Genomic DNA, 21,400 nt, shown 5'->3' with positions numbered 1-21,400 from the left:
TGCACTGGCACAGTCTTGGCTCACTGCAACCTCCGCATCCAGGGTTCAAGTGATTCTCCTGCCTCAGCCTCCCAAATAGCTGGGATTACAGGCACACACCACCATGCCCAGCTAATTTTTGTATTTTTAGTAGAGACAGGGTTTCACCATGTTAGTCAGGCTGGTCTCAAACTCCTGACCTCAGGTGATCCTCCCGCCTTGGCCTTCCAAAGTGCTGGGATTACAGGCGTGAGCCACCGCACCCAACCCTAAGAAGATTCTTATTAATAACATTCTTTTCCCCAGCTCCTTAGAAGCTCAGGATCACACTTGTAGGCTACCGCTAGCTGCGATTGTGTGTTGACTATACCCTTGGTTTGATTTTATTTCCCACCTTAAATTTCTCATTGCTCTCATTTCAGCTATGAGACAGGGAAGAAAGAGGGGAAGGAGAGAGGGAGGGAAAGAGAGAAGTCCAGGATAAGAGAAAGATAAACTGAAAGTTCTGGTTAATATGTCATTTGTTGATTCCTTTTGCGTGCAAATAGAAGTGCCATGTCCACCTTATAAACACTAAGATGACTTTCATCTTAGTACAAAGTATTTGTACCAAGAGGATCTCAGAACTAAAAGAGAGAGAGAGAGAGAAAAAAAAAACTTTGTCGTTCGTTTCATCCATCCTGTCCATATGATTTAATCAGATAATTTTGGTTAATGAGTAGATATCCACTCCATTAGCTTTAAGTCACGTGGAGGTGGTGGATTATAAGGAAAACTGTAACTGGAACCAGAAAGTCCTCAGGCTCCCAGGTAGCCAAGTACACCTTCTTTTCTTCATAACTTTGACTTACAAGTGGTATTGTTAGAGGTGTGTGAACCAGACCAACTACATCTAAAATAGAAGCTGGGTAAAATAAGGCTGAAACCTACTGGGCTGCATTCCCAGACGGTTAAGGCATTCTAAGTCACAGGATGAGATAGGAGGTCAACAGGAAATACAGGTCATAAAGACCTTGTTGATAAAACAGGTTGCAGTAAAGGAGCTGGCCAAAACCCTCCAAAACCTAAATGGCCACGAGACTAACGTCTGGTCATCCTCACTGCTACACTCCCACCAGAGCCATGACAGTTTACAAATGCCATGGCAACGTCAGGAAGTTACCCTATATGGTCTAAAAAGGGGAGGCATGAATAATCCACCCCTTGTTTAGCATATCGTCAAGAAATAACCATAAAAATGGGCAACCAGCAGCCTTCAGGGCTGCTCTGTGTATAGAGTAGCCATTCCTTTATTCCTTTACTTTCTTGTTTTTTTCTTTTTCTTTTCTTCTTTTTTTTTTTTTGAGATGAAGTTTCGCTCTTGTTGCCCAGGCTGGAGTGCAATGGTGCCATCTCGGCTCACCGCGACCTCCAACTCCTGGGTTCAAGCGATTCTCCTGCCTCAACCCCCTCTCCCCACCCCCCTCACACACACACCACCCTCCCCCCTGCCCTAGTAGCTGGGATTACAGGCACGGCCACCACCCCCAGCTAATTTTGTGTTTTTAGTAGAGACGGGGTTTCTCCACAGTGGTCAGGCTGGTCTCGAACTCCCAACCTCAGATGATCCGCCCGCTTCAGTCTTCCAAAGTTCTGGGACTACAGGCGTGAGCTACTGCACCCAGTTTATTTCTTTACTTTCTTAATAAACTTGCGGCTCACACCTGTAATCCCAGCACTTTGGGAGACCGAGGCAGGCGGATCACGAGGTCAAGAGATTGAGATCATCCTGGCCAACATGGGGAAACCCCATTTCTACTAAAAATACAAAAATTAGCCGGGTGTGGTGGCACGCCTGTAGTCCCAGCTCCTAAGGGGGCTGAGGCAGGAGAATAGCTTGAACCCGGGAGGCGGAGGTTGCAGTGAGCCGAGATCGCGCCATTGCACTCCAGCCTGGCAACAGTGCGAGACTCCGTCTCAATAAAATGAAATAAAAAATAAATAAACTTGCTTTTGCTTTGGACTGTGGACTTGCCCTGAATTCTTTGTTGAGTGAGATCCAAGAACCCTCTCTTGGGGTCTGGATCGGGACCCCTGTCCTGTAACATATTTCTGGTGACCACAGAAGGGACTATAGTGCAGAAACCCCCAACCCAGCGGCTACCTTTGGGTAAGTGTTGGGGTCTGGTAACATCTTTCTCATGAACCACAAAAGGGACAATACTGAGGAGACCCCCTAACCCAAAGGAAATAGACTGCAGCACTGATTGGACGACTTTGGGTAGGTGATGGGGTACCCAGATAAAGAATGGGATTGGGTTAGAGGCCCAACTTAGGAGAGTTAGAGTCTCTTCTAAAACAGAGTGCATTAGAGGTCCCTCTTAATAAAAGGCAAGGATGCGTCCAGGTGTGGTGGCTCACTCCTGTAATCCCAGCACTTTGGGAGGCCGAGGCAGGCAGATCATGAGGTCAGGAGTTCCAGACCAGTCTGGCCAAGATAGTGAAACCCCATCTCCACTAAAAATACAAAAAATTAGCCGGGCGTGGTGGCGGGCACCTGTAGTCCCAGCTACTTGGAGAGGCTGAGGCAGGAGAATGGTGTGAACCTGGGAGGCAGAGCTTGCAGTGAGCCTAGATTGTGCCACTGCACTACAGCCCAGGTGACAGAGCGAGACTCTGTCTCAAAAAAAAAAAAAAAAAAAAGAAACTTAAAAACTGGCAAATGAAAAATCTTACACCTACTGTAGTAATCTTCTTCTGTCTTTCTGTGTACCTATATATGTGTCGTGTATAATGTTTATACAAAAAAGCTCTAATTAATTGGCTTAAACAAAAATAAGCACTTAAATATTTCAAAAGCATGGCCAGGCACGGTGTCTCATGCCTGTAATCCCAGCACTTTGGGAGGCCGAGGTGGGTGGATTACCTGAGATCAGGAGTTCAAGACCAGCCTGGCCAACATGGTGAAACCCCATCTCTACCAAAAATATAAACGTTAGCCAGGCATGGTGGTGTGTGCTTGTAGTCCCAGCTACTCGGGAGGCTGAAGGAGGAGAATCACTTTAACTTGGGAGGCAGAGGTTGCAGTGACCCCAGATTGCGCATTGCACTCTAGCCTGGGTGACAGAGTGAGACTCTGGCTCAGAATATATATATATATATTGAAAGCAAAATACAGGCGGTGGCTCATGCTTGTAATCCCAGCACTTTGGGAGGCCGAGGCGGGCGGATCACAAGGTCAGCAGATCTGGACCACGGTGAAACCCCGTCTCTACTAAAAATACAAAAAATTAGCTGGGCGTGGTCGCGGGCACCTGTAGTCCCAGCTACTCAGAGAGGCTGAGGCAGGAGAATGGCGTGAACCCGGGAGGTGGAGCTTACAGTGAGCCAAGATTGCACCACTGCACTCTAGACTGGGCAACAGAGCCAGACTCCGTCTCAAAAAAAAAAAAGAAAGCAAAATACAAACTGTAATGCCTTTTAGTTCATGTAACTTCAGTAATCTTTGGGAAATAAGAACAGCTTTAAAAATTATTGATAAAAACATTTAGTCTAAATTATGCAGGTCAAATATTAAGTTTGCTAAATGCTTTAAGGTCATAAACTGCTTCTGTAACTTTTAAAAATTGTTCAATGGCTATCTTAAAGCCATTAGATTCTAGATAAGGCCTGCAAACATGTGGAATTAGCCATGCCCCCTAGCTATACAAAGAAGATTATAAAGAAAGAGATTTTATGTAAGAAAAGATCTTGCGTGATAAATTCTTATTCTAAAGTAAATTGATGGGTTGTTTAAAAGGAGGGATGTTTAGGGCAAGTCACAAAGTCCAAGAATGTCTCAGATGGTCTGTGTAAGTCGTGAAAGGGAATTTATGCAAGAAATGTACAATTCAAAGGTTGTTAGGTCTCCTAAATGCTTCATAAAATGCCACTATGACTCTTACTGTACAACTTGCCTGCTTAAGTAAGGTAAGGCCTGGTGCTGTGTGGAGTTAGCCTCGCCCCCTAGCTATGCTGGAGGGTCAGCCCTTATCTGCACTTCTGCCTGGTGTGTCCTAGGCTAAGCTTCACACCTAGTACACAATTAAAATGGCTTACTAACCAGGGTTTTCACCAAAAGTAGAAGTGGCTAAAAGTTGACATTGTGACATGTAATTGAGACTATTGAATAAGCAATTTTACATGTAAGATGTCTAAGGAAAGTAGAATGTACTTTTGGTAAAAGATTATAACAAGGCATGGGAATATGGTTTTATTGCCTAAAGGGTTAAAGAATTGTTTTAAGTTAGATAGAGTAAAGCTAAAGGTTTAAACAAGTTATGGAAGGTTTATAACAATTAATTTCAAGAAATTCTGTATGTGAATATATTGACTAAAGTTAAAGGGGTATTATTCAGTTTTTCCATAAATTAAATATTGGAATAAATGCACAACAGGTTTTTCTTAGAGCACTAATCTGCTCTTTCACAAAAAAAAAAAAAAAAAAAAAAAAAAAAAACAGAAGGGGTTATACAAGGTTTATAAGAATCTTACCTTACGGCTAAACATTAAAATTGGGTAAATGTGTCTATAAGGTTTTATTAAAAATTGGGTTTAACATTAATAGTACATTAATGTGAAGGTGAAATTTGGCTTATTTGGTATAAAAATCATACAGGAAGCATTATCAAATGTGGAATGCTATTTTGCTTTCTTTGGACTATATTTGCATAAATGTGTTGTTGGTATAAGTTCCAAAGTTATGGAAACTCCTATAATTCTAATATGACTTAGTGTGTGTTATTAGTAATTATAATTGTTTTGTAAAATTTTGTGTGCCACAGAAGTAACCAAATTTCCTTGTCAATTGTGGCTTTAATAGCAGCTGTCCTAAAACTTTTTATCTTCCACAGACGATTGTTGTCTTGTTTTAATCCTCTTTAGAAGGTGGTTTATAATCAATTATAGAACTCTTAACAGGTGTTTTTAAATGCAGGTTTTTCTGTAACTTTGGAGACTGTGACATCAAAATAGAGGAAAAAGCTTTCAGAACTCTCATAGAGAACTAAAATGTTAACTATCAAATAGAAGTTAAGTACATGGACTAAACTAAAGAAGTCTAATCTTTTTAACTTTGCTTAAAATGCTGCTGATCCTTTGTTTTGTTTTTCAGAGTCAAGGAAACTTTTCTTTTGAGCTATTTACAGCTTTTAACAGTTGAGTATATTCCTATGAACAAAATTGGGAGCATATTTGTTTCTCTCTACCTGATTTCTCCCAAATTTGGAAAGTAGTTTTGAGTATTCTTAACTTACGGCAATATAGTTATTTGCATAGGTGCAATAAGAATCTGTTTTCCTTTGTAACAGGACACAACTGGAGAAATTGGTTATTTTGCCAAGGCTTTGACTGGAATGGTGTGTTTTTCTTTAGGGGATTAAACTTGACTTATAGAGCCAATAAAAGTCCTGTGGGGAAGTGGCCTCATACCTTGCCTACAACAGTCCCTGTGCAGGGTTTCTGACCTGTGGTGAGTAAAGAATGTCACTTTCCAACAGGTCCAGGAGCCCCAAGTTATTTTGGACCTCAAGAGGAAAGAAATTTACCCAACTCATATGTATTTGAGGTTACAAACCCATAATTGGGCTCAGCTTTAAAAAAGTCTTATCTAAAATTCTTTCTATGGAACAGAATTACATCAAAGCCAATTTAAAAAGAGCTTCTGCTGGGCACAGTTGCTCATGCCTGTAATCCCAGCACTTTGGGAGGCTAAGGGGGACAGATCACCTGAGGTCAGAAGGTTGAGACCAGACTGGCCAACATGGTAAAACCCCGCCTCAACTAAAAATACAAAAATTAGCATGGTGGTGGGCATCTGTAATCCCAGCTACTCAGGAGCCTGAGGGAGGAGAATCACTTGAACCCAGGAGGCAGAGGTTGTAGTGAACCAAGATCACGCCATTGCACTCCAGCCTGGGCAACAAGGCGAGACTCCATCTCAAAAAATATAAATATAAAATAAAAAATAAATAAAAACAAAAAGATCTTATATGAAAAATATTTATTCTTGCTGCACTTTATACAAATAATCAGGCCAAGTATAATAAAGCAAATCACTGTTACCATGATTTATCTATAGTAAAAATGGGAAACTGGAGACAGAAATATTATATTTCAAAAACTATACTTTTTATTAGAGTCTAGTCTCATTAGTTGTTTTTAAATTTGCTTTTTTAATGTAGGCTAACCTTGCTTATTCTTTTTTTTTTTTTTTTGAGACGGAGTCTCGCTCTGTTGCCCAGGCTGGAGTGCACTGGCACAATCTCAGCTCACTGTAACCTCTGCCTCCCAGGTTCAAGCGATTCCCCTGCCTCAGCCTCCCGAGTAACTGGGACAACAGGCACGCATCACAACACTCAACTACTTTTTTATATTTTTAGTAGAGACAGGGTTTCATCATATTGGCCAGGCTGGTCTCAAACTCCTGATCTCGTGATCCACCTGACTTGGCCTCCCAAAGTGCTGGGATTACAGGTGTGAGCCACTATGCCCAGCAACCCTGCTTATTCCTGTGAATCAACCAGTAATCTCTGACTGTTGCTCAGAAGAAACAAGAGGGATGGGTAATATAAACATTTGGATCAGTATTCTAATTCTGGGCACATTACAATCAGCTAAAATCCCCAGATTGACTTAGTTCCAACAGTTGCCCAGTTCATGAAAGGCCTTCTAATTTAACTTGGAATAGCTTACTTATTTGCTTTACTCTTTTTTTTTTTTTTTTTTTTTTTGAGACAGTTTTGCTCTTGTCACCCAGACTGGAGTGCAATGGCATGATCTCAGCTCACTGCAACCTCCGCCTCTTAGGTTCAACCAATTCTCCTGCCTCAGCTTCCCAAGTAGCTGTGATTACAGGCATGCCCACCATGCCTGGCTAATTTTTTATTTTTAGTAGAGGCGGGGTTTCACCATGTTGATCAGGCTAGTCTTGAACTGCTGACCTCAAGTGACTTGCCCGCGTCAGCCTCCCTAAGTGCTGGGATTATAGGCATTAGCCACCGCACTCGGCCTATTTTGCTTTACTCTTGGGGAATATATTGCCATTATACTTTGTGTAGGAACACAGGACAAGTTTACTGAATCTTTTCTTAAAGACTTATTAATCTTCCAGATACCACTTCTTGTCAAAACTCAAGAGTTACGAGTGTATCTTATCATACTGAAGCTTTCTGACAGAGCTCCTCTCTACCCTGAATGCAAGAGACCCTCATAGTTAGGCAGGAATATCATCCCCCTATTCAGCCTGAAGAAATTACAGAAGATGGATCTTCTTCCCTCTGCAGCCCTTAGGATTAAGGGTTCTCTTATAAAAGGGAGGGGGGAAATGTCTGAGGTTCATGAAACACAGCAACTCCATCTTCTTTTTTTTTTTTGGAGATGGAGTCTTGCTCTGTTGCCCAGCCTGGGGTGCAATCTTGGCTCACTGCAACCTCCGCCTTCTGGGTTCAAGCAGTTCTCCTGTCTCAGCCTCCCGAGTAGCTAGGACTACAGGTGCGTGCTACTATGCCCAGCTAATTTTTTGTATTTTTAGTAGAGACAGGGATTCACTGTGGTAGCCAGGATGGTCTCAATCTCCTGACCTTGTGACTTACCCACCTCAGCCTCCCAAAGTGCTGGGATTACAGGCATGAGCCACCGGACCTGGCACAACTCCATCTTAAATAGGAGCTGGGTAGAATAGGGCTGAAACTTACTGGGCTGCATTCCCAGGCAATTAAGGCATTCTGAGTCACAGGGTAAGATAGCAGGTCAGCACAAAATACAGGTCATAAAGGCCTTGCTGATAAAACAGGTTGCAGTGGCTGGGCACAGTGGCTCACACCTGTAACCTCAGCACTGTGGGAGGCCGAGGTAGGTGGATCACCTGAGGTCAGTAGTTCGAGACCAGCGAGGCCAACATGGAGAAACCCCGTGTCTACTAAAAATACAAAAATTAATCGGGCGTGGTGGTGGCGGACACCTGTAATCCCAACTACTCAGGAGGCTGAGGCAGGAGAATCCCTTGAACCTGGGAGGCAGAGGTTGCAGTGAGCTGAGATCGTGCCACTGCACTCCAGCCTGGGCAGCACAGTAAGACTCTGTCTCAGGAAAACAAACAAACAAACAAACAAAATAGGTTGCAGTAAAAGAGGTGACCAAAACCCACCAAAACCAAAATGGTGATGAGAGTGACCTCTGGTCATCCTTACTGCTACAGTCCCACCAGCACCATGACAATTTACAGATGCCATGGCAATGTCAGGAAGTTACCCTATATGGTCTAAAAAGGGGAGGCATGAATAATCCACCCCTTGTTTAGTGTATAGTCAAGAAATAATCGTAAAAATGGGCAACCAGCAGCCCTCAGGGCTGCTCTGTCTATGGAGTAGCCATTCTTTTATTCCTTTTCTTTTTTTTGAGATGGAATCTCGCTCTATCACCCAAGGTGACCTACAGTGACATGATCTCGGCTCACTGCAACCTCCACCTCCTGGGTTCAAGCAATTCTCCTGCCTCAGCCTCCCAAGTAGCTGGGACTATAGGCATGTGCCACCATACGTGGCTAATTTTTGCATTTTTAGCAGAGACAGGGTTTTCTCATGTTGGCCAGGATGCTCTTGAACTCCTGACCTCAGGTGATCCACCTGCCTCGGCCTCCCAAAGTGCTGAGATTACAGGCGTGAGCCACTGCACCTGGCCAGAATCTTTCCTTTCTTTTCTTTTATTGGGATAGATTCTCACTCTGTCACTCAGGCTGGAGTGCAGTGGTACAATCACAGCTCACTCCAGCCTTCACTTCCCTAACTCAAGTGATCCTTGAACTTCAGCCTCCAGAGAAGCTGTGACTACAGGTGTGTGCCACCACACCCAGCTAGTTTTTATAATTTTGTGTAGAGATGAGTCTCACTATGTTGCCCAGGCTGGTCTCAAAATCCTGGACTCCAGTGATCCTCCTACCTCAGCCTCCCAAAGTGCTGGGACTACAGGCATGAATCACCATCCCCAGCCATCTCAACCTTTTTTAATCTCACAATCCCGTACATTTACCACATTATGTCTTAGAATGTAATTTATTTATTTTTAGATAATTTTTTTTTTCTTTTGAGACAGGGTTTCACTCTTGTTGCCCAGGCTGGAGTGCAATGGCGTGATCTCAGCTCACTGCAACCTCCGCCTTCCGGGTTCAAGCAATTCTCATGCTTTAGCCTCCGGAGTAGCTGGGATTACAGGCGCCCACCACCATGACCACCTAATTTTTGTATTTTTAGTAGATACAGGGTTTCACCATGTTGGCCAGGCTGGTCTCGAACTCCTGACCTCAGGTAAAACCTTCATCTACCAGGTACAATCTGGCAGGGCAGAAACTGCATCTTCTTCATATCTGTGTCCTCAAGGTTTGCTGTGGTTCCTTTACATGGTACTCTCAATAAGTATTGGTTCTTGACAGTGCAGAAGTTGATACATTGAGTCTTTCTGCTAACCCACCAATAAATAATAATCTTACCTGATGAGCAAAATACTGAAACACAGCCTAAATTCTTTTTTTTTTTTTTTTTTGGTAACAGTTTCCTCTCACCTTCTGATAATTTTTAGCATTTAAAAGAATGCTTTAAAAGAATTTAAAAGAATTATTTGACAAACCTGACAAAAACAAGAAATTGGGAAAGGATTACCTATTTAATAAATGGTGCTGGGAAAACTGGCTAGCCGTATGTAGAAAGCTGAAACTGGATCCCTTCCTTACACCTTATACAAAAATTAATTCAAGATGGATTAAAGACTTAAATGTTAGACCTAAAACCACAAAAATCCTAGAAGAAAACCTAGGCAATACCATTCAGGACATAGGCATGGGCAAGGAGTTCATGACTAAAACACCAAAAGCAATGGCAACAAGAGCCACAATTGACAAATGGGATCTAATTAAACTAAAGGGCTTCTGCACAGCAAAAGAAACTGCCATCAGAGTGAACAGGCAACCTACAGAATGGGAGAAAATTTTTGCAATCTACTCATCTGACAAAGGGCTAATATCCAGAATCTACAAAGAACCTAAACAAATTTACAAGAAAAAAAAAAAAAACATCAAAAAGTGGGCAAAGGATATGAACAGACACTTCTCAAAAGAAGACATTCATGCAGCCAACAGACACATGAAAAAATGCTTATCATATCTGGTCATCAGAGAAATGCAAATCAAAATCACAATGAGATACCACCTCACACCAGTTAGAATGGCGATCATTAAAAAGTCAGGAAACAGGCCGGGCGCGGTGGCTCACGCTTGTAATCCCAGCACTTTGAGAGGCCGAGGCGGGCGGATCACAAGGTCAGGAGATCGAGACCACGGTGAAACCCCGTCTCTACTAAAAATACAAAAAATTAGCCGGGCGTGGTGGCGGGCACCTGTAGTCCCAGCTACTCGGAGAGGCTGAGGCAGGAGAATGGCGTGAACCCGGGAGGCGGAGCTTGCAGTGAGCCAAGATTGCGCCATTGCACTCCAGCCTGGGTGACAAAGCAAGACTCCGTCTCAAAAAAAAAAAAAAAAAAGTCAGGAAACAACAGATGCTGGAGAGGATGTGGAGAAATACGAATGCTTTTATACTGTTGGTGAGAGTGTAAACTAGTTCAATCGTTGTGGAAGACAGTGTGGCGATTCCTCAAGGATCTAGAACTAGAAATACCACTTGACCCAGCCATCCAATTACTGGGTATCTACCCAAAAGATTATAAATTATGCTACTATAAAGACACATGCACACGTATGTTTATTGTGGCACTATTCACAATAGCAAAGACTTGGAACCAACCCAACTGTCCATCAATGATAGACTGGATTAAGAAAATATGGCAAATATACACCATGGAATACTATGCAGCCATAAAAAAGGATGAGTTCATGTCCTTTGCAGGGACATGGATGACGCTGGAAACCATCTTTCTCAGCAAACTATCACAAAGACAGAAAACCAAACACCACATGTTCTCTCTCATAGGTGGGAATTGAACAATGAGAACACTGGGACACAGGGCGGGGAACATCACACCCCGGGGCCTGTTGTGGGGTAGGGGGCTGGGGGAGGGATAACACTAGGAGAAATACCTAATGTAAATGACAAGTTAATGGGTGCAGCAAACCAACATGGCACGTGTATACCTATGTAACAAACCTGCACGTTGTGCACATGTATCCTAGAACTTAAAGTATAATAAATAAATAAAAAAATTTTTTTTTTTTTTTTTTTGAGACGGAGTCTTGCTCTGTCATCCAGGCTGGAGTGCAATGGCACAGTCTTGGCTCACTGTAACCTCCGCTTCCTGGGTTCAAGCAATTCTTCTGCCTCGGCCTCCTGAGTAGCTGGGATTACAGGCACCCACCACCACACCTGGCTGATTTTTGTATTTTTAGTAGAGACGGGGTTTCACCATGTTGGCCAGGCTGGCCGTGAACTCCTGACCTCAGGTGATCTATCTGCCTCGGCCTCCCAAAGTGTTGGCATTATGGACGTGAGCCCCCGCCCTGGCCATATTTTTAAATTGAATAAAAAAATCAACCAATTACAGAGAGAAAAGCAGAAGTAGGTTTTTGCCTCTTTCTAAGGCCCTTACTCCCTGCCTTTACTCTCTTTCAGTGCCCAGGGAAGTCTCCCGTGACTGGGCAGTCTAAATATGCCCTTTGTCTGTGTGCAAAAAGGTGCCTGCCCTTTGGACCCTTTCACTGTGGCTGCGGGCTATCAGTCCTGATCGGGGACTTCTAACCCTCCACCTGCATGGGTTTCCTGTGCTGGCTGACACACTTACGTGTACAAAATCTTATCATTAAATCAACACAGTCAGGCTCCTCAAGGGATTGCCTTTTTCCTGATAGAGCACTTCCTACCCATTCTTGCTTTGTCAGTGAGAAGCGTAATATTTTTAATTCACTCTGATGAAGTGCTAGAGTTTTGTATTGACTGTTAAGGAGATGAATATGGCCAAAAGTTGTACTTCCAAGAAAAGTCTGGATTTAGCTCAAGTATAAGTTTAGGTCTACTTTAGGGATCATGAATTTGGCCAGAGAATGTAACTTCGTTGGTCTTCAGTGTTTCTCTCTTTCTCTCTCCACCTTCTTCTTCTTCTTTTTTTTTTTTCTTTGAGAGAGAGTCTTTCTGTGTCGCCGAGGCTGGAGTGCAGTGGTGTGATATTGGCTCACTGCAACCTCTGACTCCCGGGTTCAAGCAATTCTCTGCCTCAGCCTCCTGAGTAGCTGGGATTACAGGTGCCCGGCACTATGCCTAGTTAATTTTTGTATTTTTAGTAGAAGCAGGGTTTCACCATCTTGGCCGGGCTGGTCTTGAACTCCTGACCTCGTGATCCACCAGCCTTGGCCTCCCAAAGTGCTGGGGTTACAGTGGTGAGCCACCGTGCCCGGCCCACCTTCTTCTTTCATTGAATTTGAAGGCCTTCAGCTAGAGCATACTCTTCAGTTTACCATGGCCCCACCACGTTCTATCACTGGACCAGGGAAACATTTTCACACTCAGCAATTACTACTATTCCCAGTGACCAGCTACCCTGGATTTACCTTGGCTCTGAAGACCCAGGCTGACTCCGGTGACTCACATAGGCAAACTTTGTGATGAGTCAGAGGGGGCCTGGGTTCCTGGGTGTCTATGCCTGTTTTCTGACTCTGTCGTAAAGAGACCCAACCTTGTGGGATAAGTTTGTGGGACAAGGAAGGCAGGCCACGTAAGCCTCTCTTTACTTTGGTATGTATCCCCAAACAGCAAGAAGTCTTTAAAACACAATAAAAAATAAAAAATAAAACCCACAATCACAATACCAGTGTCGTACCTTAAACAATTAACTATATATTTATATATTTGTTTGTTTGTTTGTTTTGTATTGTTTGAGACAGTCTCATTCTGTTGCCAGGCTAGAGTGCAGTGGCACGATCTTGGCTCACTGCAACCTCTGTCTCCCAGGTTCAAGCGATCTCCTGCCTCAGCCTACCGCGTAGCTGGGATTGCAGGCACGTGCCACCACACCCAGCTAATTTTTGTATTTTTCGTAGAGATGGAGTTTCACCATGTTGGCCAGGATGGTCTTGATCTCTTGACCTCATGATCCGCCCCCCTTGGCCTCCTAAAGTGCTGGGATTATAGGCATGAGCCACTGCTCCCGGCCAACAATAACTTTTAATTGTTAAACAATTAACAATAATTCCTTAATATCATATCATCGAATATCTAGCCAGTGTTCACATTTCCTGGATGTCTCATAAATATATGTTTGTTTGCTTGTTTCTATAGTTTCTGTGCTTGAATCAAGGTTCACATACTGTGCTTGAGTATGTTTAAGTCCCTTAATCTATAGGCACGCCGTCTTTTTTCTTGCACTTTATTTGTGGAAGAAACTATCATATCGCAGGGTGCTGTGGCTCATGCCTGTAATCCCAGTACTTTGGGAGGCTGGGATGGGCAGATCACTTGAGGCCAGGAGTTCAAGACCAGCCTGGCTAACATTGTGAAGAAGGCCCCACTCTCTACTAAAAATACAAAAATTAGCCAGGTGTGGTGGTGCACACCTGTAGTTCCAGCTACTCAGGAGGCTGAAGCAGGAGAATCGCTTGAATGTGGGATACGGAGGTAACAGTGAGCTGAGATAGTGCCACTGTGCTCCAGCCTGGGCAACAGACCAAAACTCTTGTCTCAAAAAAAAAAAAAAACCTGTATCATTTGTCTTATAGAATTTCTTGTATTCTGAATTTTGATTATCCTTTTGAGTCCCTATAATGTCAATTTATCATGTTTGGGCTCCCTCTCTTTTCTCCTTAGCTGCTAAGAAAAAATTTATGGAGAATGGTAGTAAAATCTAGGGACTTAATCAGATTACATGTCATTTTTTTCTGGCAAGAAGATTTTATTGTCAGTTTTGTATACTTTCTCTTACATGACGTGATACACATAATAGCTACTTATCCCTCTTGTGATACTAAGATTGATCAGTGTATTCAGGTGTTGTCAGCCTGATCCATCTATTATAATGTTCCCCAGTTTTCAGCAAGTGGTTTCAGCAGCCATTAATGATCATTGCTTGGCTCCATTATTTCATCAGGGATTGCAGTATCATTTATTTCATCTTCATTTACTAGCTGGAAATTTTTTAAAAGGAAGAACTTTTCCTTATCATCTATTGGTTACCTTGAAATACAGCTTTTTTCAGAAAAGGAAGGATGCTTTATTTCTTTTTGTTTACCAATTTTCAGGATAATGAACATCCTCCAAACATAATGTGTCCGGAATTGGTGGGTTCTTGGTCTCACTGACTCCAAGAATGAAGCTGCGGACCCTTGTGGTGAGTGTTACACCTCTTAAAGATGGTGTGTCCGGAGTTTGTTCTTTCTGATGTTTGGATGTGTCGGGAGTTTCTTCTTTCTGGTGGGTTCGTGGTCTCGCTGGCTTCAGGAGTGAAGCTGCAGACTTTCATGGTGAGTGTTGCAGCTCTTAAAGGCGGTGTATCTGGAGTTGTTCTTTCCTTCCATCCGTTTGTCCCTCCTGGTGGGTTCGTGGTCTCGCTGGCTTCAGGAGTGAACCTGCAGACCTTAACAGTGAGTGTTACAGCTCATAAAGGTGGCTGCTGACCCAAAAAGTGAGCAGCAGCAAGATTTATTGCAAAGTGTGAAAGAACAAAGCTTCCACACTCTGGAAGCAGACCCCAGCGGGTTGCTACTACTGGCTTGGGCAGCCTGCTTTTATTTCCTTATCTGACCCCACCCACATCCTGCTGATTGGTCCATTTTACAGAGAGCTGATTGGTCCATTTTGACAGGGTGCTGATTGGTGCATTTACAATCCCTGAGCTAGACACAGAGTGCTGATTGGTGCATTTACAATCCTCTAGCTAGACATAAAAGTTCTCCAAGTCCCCACTAGACTAGCTAGACACAGAGCACTGACTGGTGCGTTTACAAACCTTGAGCTAGACACAGGGTGCTGATTGGTGCGTTTACAAACCTTGAGCTAGACACAGAGTGCTGATTGGTGTACTTACAAACCTTGAGCTAAACACAAAGTGCTGACTCGTGCATTTACAATCCTCCAGCTAGACATAAAAGTTTTCTAAATCCTCACCAGATTAGCTAGATACAGAGTGCTTGTTGGTGCATTCATGAACCCCAAGCTAGACACAGAGTGCTGATTGGTGCATATACAATCCTCCAGCTAGACATAATAGTTATCCAAGTCCCCACTAGACTCAGGAGCCCAGCTGGCTTTGCCTAGTGGATCCCATGGGCCAGGGCCATTGGCGGAGCTGCCCGCCAGTCCTGCGCCACGTGCCCGCACCCCTCAGCCCTTGGGCGGTTGATGGGATCCAGCGCCGTGGTGCAGGGGGCAGCGCCTGCCAGGGAGGCTCAGGCTGCTTGGGAGCGGGGGTGGAGGGGAGCTCAGGCATGGCGGGCTGCAGGTCCTCAGCCCTGCCCCGTGGGGAGGCAGCTGAGACCCGGCGAGAATTTGAGTGCGGTGCAGGTGGGCCAGCAGTGCTGAGGGATCCAGCGCACCCTCCGTAGCTGCTGCCCGGGTGCGAAGCCACTCACTGCCCGGGGCTGCTCTTGCAGGGCCCACTGAGCCTGCACCCACCCAGAACTCACTGGCCCACAAGCACCGTGCGCAGCCCCAGTTCCTGCCCGTGCCTCTCTCTCCACACCTCCCCACAAGCAGAGGGAGCCAGCTCCGGCCTCGGCCAGCCCAGAGAGGGGCTCCCACAGTGCAGAGGCAGGCTGAAGGGCTCCTCAGGCGTGGCCAGACCAGACACCAAGGCCGAGGAGGCGCCAAGAGTGAGCGAGGGCTGCTAGCATGTTGTCACCTCTCAATATGACAAGTGAGTTTTTGAGTTTTGGTTTTCTGTGTCCTTATGAGCACATCTTATGTGTCTCAATCCATTAAAGTTTGTTTTTGACTCAAATTTCTCACTTTTGGCCACAGAGTCCTTTGGTTCTTAGAGATGAATGACCCACAACCACATACGTGTTCACTTTCCTATATAGCTAAGCACTACTTTCCAGAACTTACAAAAGGAGTGGTCATGAGTTTCTTAAATCTGGTATCTGTAGACCAGAATTAGCATTACTAGAGTTTACAAGGACATTTCTTTCCACTGTGAAGTCTGACTGTCATGCAGATAGTTGGAATCATCTCAGGCTAGGGTACGTCATGTTTCCAGTACTTGATAAGCCCTCCCAAAAAAATACCTGTACATCTCTGAACCCTCATAAAAAAGGAAGTAAATGTCTAAAATAAGCATAAACCCACAAGGATGAAAAATGCAAGCAAAGAGGACAAACAGAGACTGATGGTGAAGGAAAGCCGCAGAATCACAACCATGTACCGGTCCAGATTAATGCAGGAGGATGAGAAGTGACAGAAAATGACACATTTCCTAATGTTTGAACATGTTGAGAGAGATTTATCATTTAGTGAGACGTTTTGACGGTGAATAGTGGTAAATAGGTAAATAGAAAACCAAGCAAAATTTTTGTTGTAAGGTACTTATTAACTGTAGGAAAACCCAAAAAGTTGGCCAGGCACGGTGGCTCATGCCTGTAATTCTAGCACTTTTGGAAGCCGAGGTGGGCGAATTACCTGAGGTCGGGAGTTGAAGACCAGCCTAGCCAACATGGAGAAACCCCGTCTCTATTAAAAATATAAAAAATTTGCTGGGTGCAGTGGTGCACGCCTGTAATCCCAGCTACCCTGAAGGCTGAGGCAGGAGAATCACTTGAATCGGGAGGCGGAGGTTGCGGTAAGCTGAGATCACGCCACTGTACTCCAGCCTGGGCTACAGAGCAAGACTTCATCTCAGAAAAAAAAAAAAAGAGAAAAAGAAAAAAAAGAAAAACCGAAAAGTTACTCAAGAAGGAAAAAGGAAAAATCATAATACATTACCTGGTTCTGCTGTGGAAAGCATTGACATAATCATAGCAATGTAAATACCTTATCATTAACCAAAAATTGTGTATAACTATGCTGAGGGCAGCGAGGAGAGGTAAAGTGTATGTGTGTGTGTGTGCATATGCATGTAAAAAGTGTTGAATTTTTGTCTCCCATAAGTGTCCTTAAACTGTAAAACACAGAAACTTCAGAAATAGCAGGGCTGGGCACGGCGGCTCATGCCTGTAATCTCAGAACTTTGGGAGGCCAAGGTGGGTGGATTACCTGAGGTCAGGAGTTCAAGACCAGCCTGGCCAACATGGCGAAACCCCATCTCTACTAAAAATACTAAATACTAAAAAATAATAAAAATTAGCTGGGCGGGAATGGTGGTGGTGGGCCCTGTAATCCCAGCTACTCAGCAGGATGAGGCAGGAGAATGGCTTGAACCAGGGAAGCGGAGGTTGCAGTGAGCTGAGACTACGCCACTGTACTCTAGCCTGAGCAACAAGAGCGAGACTCTGTCTCAAAAAAGAAAAAGAATGGGCCGGGCGCGGTGGCTCAAGCCTGTAATCCTAGCACTTTGGGAGGCCGAGGTGGGCAGATCACGAGGTCACGAGTTCGAGACCATCCTGGCCAACATAGTGAAACCCTGTCTCTACTAAAAATACAAAAAAAAAAAATTAGCAGGGCGTGGTGGTGGGAGCCTGTAGTCCCAGCTACTCGGGAGGCTGAGGCAGGAGAATGGCGTGAACCTGGGAGGCGGAGCTTGCAGTGAGCCGAGATGGTGCCACTGCACTCCAGCCTGGGGGACAGAGCCAGACTCTGTCTCAAAAAAAAAAAAAAAAAAAAAGATATTTTAAATTTTAAAAATCACACTTTTATGTGTCTCTGATTCAAATAATTCTGCTGCCAGGAAATTAATGGGTCATGATTTGGGGATTCTCTCTCTCCCTAAGGCCATGCAAGAGTCCCAGATGTTCTCGTGTATTCTCGAATATACAGGGCAGACCCTCTGGTCCCCGGTGCACATAGGTTCCCACACCTTGCCCAAGCCTGTGATCTCTTCAGTTCTTGGGCCAGACTTGCAGGGAGGAGTCTTTCACTGCTGCCCTCAAATCTTAGCATCCCCTAATACCTCTCATCAGAAGGTTCTTGTTGCCTCTTGGGGCCCTACATGGAGTGGGACTTGCATTTCTCTGATCATAGAACCTGAAAACATAGACACAGCTGCCTTTTCAGGTTGCAGTTACTGCTTTCCCAGCAGTTTCTTCTCTCCACCCCCATTCCTCTCCTCCACATCTGAGAAAATCAGGAAAATAGCTTCACTTAAAGAACGTTCGGAAATCCAGAGCTCGCCCCTCTTTACTGTAGGGGGGATGGTGAGAGAAGGTGGCAAGGAGCAACTGGGGCCTGCCCTAGTCCTCTCCCACAATCTTTCATTCAAACAAGAGACGTCTAACCAATTTTATGTCATGTTCTACTTTAAAAAACCCTCCCTGCTAAAAAACCCTCCCTGCTAGAACCCATTACTTCTTACTTGGCCCATCATCCACTTGCCCATCCCCAAAACAAAATTCTGTAGCTGTAGCCAGAGGGACCCTACAGGCAGCCTTTTTTTTTTTAATTTGTACTATTTTACTTTGGTTGTACTTGTGTAATCTATGTATTGTTGCAATTTTTTTTTTTTTTTTTGAGTCGGAGTCTTGCTCTGTCGCCCAGGCTGGAGTGCAGTGGCGCAATCTCGGCTCACTGCAAGCTCCGCCTCCTGGGTTCACGCCATTCTCCTGCCTCAGCCTCTCCGAGTAGCTGGGACTACAGGCGCCCGCCACCACGCCCGGCTAATTTTTTTTTGTATTTTTAGTAGAGACGGGGTTTCACCGTGGTCTCGATCTCCTGACCTCGTGATCCGCCCACCTCGGCCTCTCAAAGTGCTGAGATTACAAGCGTGAGCCACCGCGCCTGGCCGTATTGTTGCAATTTTTATTGTAATTTTGATTCTCTCCAATTACTCAGTGTCCCTCCTCGGCAAAGGAGTGTGACAGGTGGGTCTTTTGCCTCATCAAGAGCCAGTTCTAAAGTAGCAGCTCCAAAGAGGCATGTGCACATCTCAGGGGTACACAGGATGATCAACAGGGTGTGGGAAGAAGATACTAGGACTTCTATTCTCTTTTTTTTTTAGTTGGGTTCTCACTCTGTTGCCCAGTCTGGAGTGGAGTGGCCCATTCATTCCTCACTGCAGCCTCCACTTCCTGGGCTCAAGCTATCCTCCCTCTTCAGCCTCCTGAGTAGCTGGAATTACAGGTATGCACCACCATCCCTAGCTTCATTCTTTTTGCTTTCTATTTTTGCATGCTTTCTCAAATGTATATATAGTATTTTTATAAACAAAAATTTGGCATATTTGGGAATGCATTCTAAAACTTTTTTTAAACTGATGAAGTATGTGATCCAATATATTTGAGAGTTATGCTCTAGGGCAATGCTGTCCAATAGAAACATAATGTGAGCCACAAATGTGAGCTTCATGTGTAACTTTAAGTCTTCTGTAGCCACAATTTAAAAAAAAAAGTGAAATTAATTTTAATATTATATTTAATCTAGTATGTCCAAAATATTCTCATTTCAACATGTAACCAACATCAAAATTATAAATAAAATATTTTTCCTTTTTTTAACTAAGTCTTCAAAATATAGCATGTAGTTTACAGTGGCACCACATCTCAATTTGGACCGGCTACATTGCAAGTGCTCAATGTAGTACATGTGGCTCATGGCCGCCATGGTGGAGAATACAGCTCCCAGGTATTAGGTCCTGGATATTAGCGGATATGTGAGACAAGTCCTGCCTCTAGAACTGCTTCTGATGACAGACCTCTTGGGGTTGAGACATAACTGAACCTGCCTCATCTCCACAGTACACCCAAGGTGGTAAGAAGTGAATTACAACTCATTAAACATCTACTTTTCAGTTAAGCACTTTTATGTCCACTTCATTTAATTTTCTAGCACCTACTTTGAGGTAGAGCTTATTAAACTATATCAAACATGAAGAAATGGAGTCATAGAACTAGTTAGAATCCCAGTCTTCTTTTTTCTTTTTTCAGTCATCTTTCCATCAGGCCAAAGAATCCTTCTCTTCCTCCAGAGCCCTGAACTACAAATTCTTCTGAACAACACTCATTGCCTCTTCTAAAAGCTACTGAGCTCATTTCACTTACTGTTGTGTAATGCTGTTACCTATTGAGGACACTTTCATAGAGCAAGCGAGCAAAGTCTGTGCAGTCAGACCACTGGGCAGTCACAATGCCCTCTTCCATCTCCCGAAAGGACAAAAAATGCATATCATACAGGCCACTCATACCCTCCAACCGTGATCTGTCTGATTTCCCAGCATGGAACTCTCCTGGTTGGAGCTTCTTTATGTGAAGTCAATCTGTAGTAGATTAATTAAACACTGTATTGATTTTGTATTCTCTGGGGCACTTCTAAAAGGGTTATATTCTTGAAGCCCCTTCTCTGAGTTAGAACATTTCCCCTTTGCAAATGTGATACTTAGAATTTTATTACAGTGCTCCCACCCACCTCCACCCAGACATCACCCCCCCCCGTCTTCGCGTGGCATAAAATCTAAGTTCTTGCCTTTCCCAAAAGACAGTCATGGCAAGAAAAGAGGGAGGGAGTCCTGCTGGTTTTCAGGTCATGTTGATTTAACACTTCATGATTTATGCATTCTGGCTGTCTTGCTTGTAGATTTTCATTTTTACATCCTGCTAAATACCTTGCAGGGGTGTTGTTTCTCTTAATTAGTTAATGTTTGTAAGGCACGTTACAGATGAAAGTGCTGTGTCAGTGCTAAATGTGAACATTCGGGTATCCTCAAGCTGTCCGTTGTCTGCCCAGGGGTTTTCAGTGTAACGCAAATTGTGAGAGAGATTTGCATTTGGAAAAAGCCTTGGCTATTCTGTTTTAAACTGTAGGTTACTAAAATATACGTATTTGGGAATTAAAAATGGCAGTAAACACAGGACATTTTGCATTAGCACAGTTTTCTGACCCTGCTGTAACAGTGCTTTCTCCACTTACTGGAAGTGTGATGATCTGATGCAGAGTGAGAAAAGAACATTCCCTACGAATTGGAATTGCGCTGTTTCTGTGGCAGACCCTTAACCTTCCTGATATTTAACAAATAATACATGGTTGGGTTTATGTTTTGTTTTGTTTGTTCACTGAGTGGGCGACTGAAACAATTTAGCTGCATTTCTACTGTATCTGCGTAGGAAAATGGATTCATTTAAAATTACAGCATGTTAATTGTTCAGTAATATTTCACTAAGAAAAATATTAAATACCAGTTTCATTTGTTTTTGCAATATATTCACTAAAACTGAGTTTGTCACATTTCTACAGGTGTAAAGATTCATGTTAGGCATGTTTATTAAGGTATTTGATTTCATATGGACCATTTTTGGAAACACACACAAAAAAGTTTTCTTGTGGAAGATTGGCTTTCC

This window comes from Nomascus leucogenys, chromosome 11 (genome assembly GCF_006542625.1).
Source record: "Nomascus leucogenys isolate Asia chromosome 11, Asia_NLE_v1, whole genome shotgun sequence".
NCBI lineage: Eukaryota > Metazoa > Chordata > Mammalia > Primates > Hylobatidae > Nomascus > Nomascus leucogenys.
This window is presented reverse-complemented; position numbering follows the sequence as displayed.